Below are 238 nucleotides of genomic sequence, written 5' to 3'. Positions count from 1 at the left end.
AAAGAGAAATCATAAGAGACTTATTAAGATTGAACTGTTTACATTCCTGCAGGGAAAGACATTTGTAACTCATGAGTCCTTTGTCAGTATTAGGGTAGTGGGAAGAGGGGAAAAAATTATATGTATGTATAGATAGATAGAGGGCACAGGGTGAGTTGAAGATGAAGGGGTGATATCTGGAAAATAAAATTAAGGGGTTAGAGAGGATTATACTGGGAGAAAGAGAAAGGAAGAAGTA

This window comes from Vombatus ursinus, unplaced genomic scaffold (genome assembly GCF_900497805.2).
Source record: "Vombatus ursinus unplaced genomic scaffold, bare-nosed wombat genome assembly UNPS02014785.1, whole genome shotgun sequence".
Lineage (NCBI taxonomy): Eukaryota > Metazoa > Chordata > Mammalia > Diprotodontia > Vombatidae > Vombatus > Vombatus ursinus.
This window is presented reverse-complemented; position numbering follows the sequence as displayed.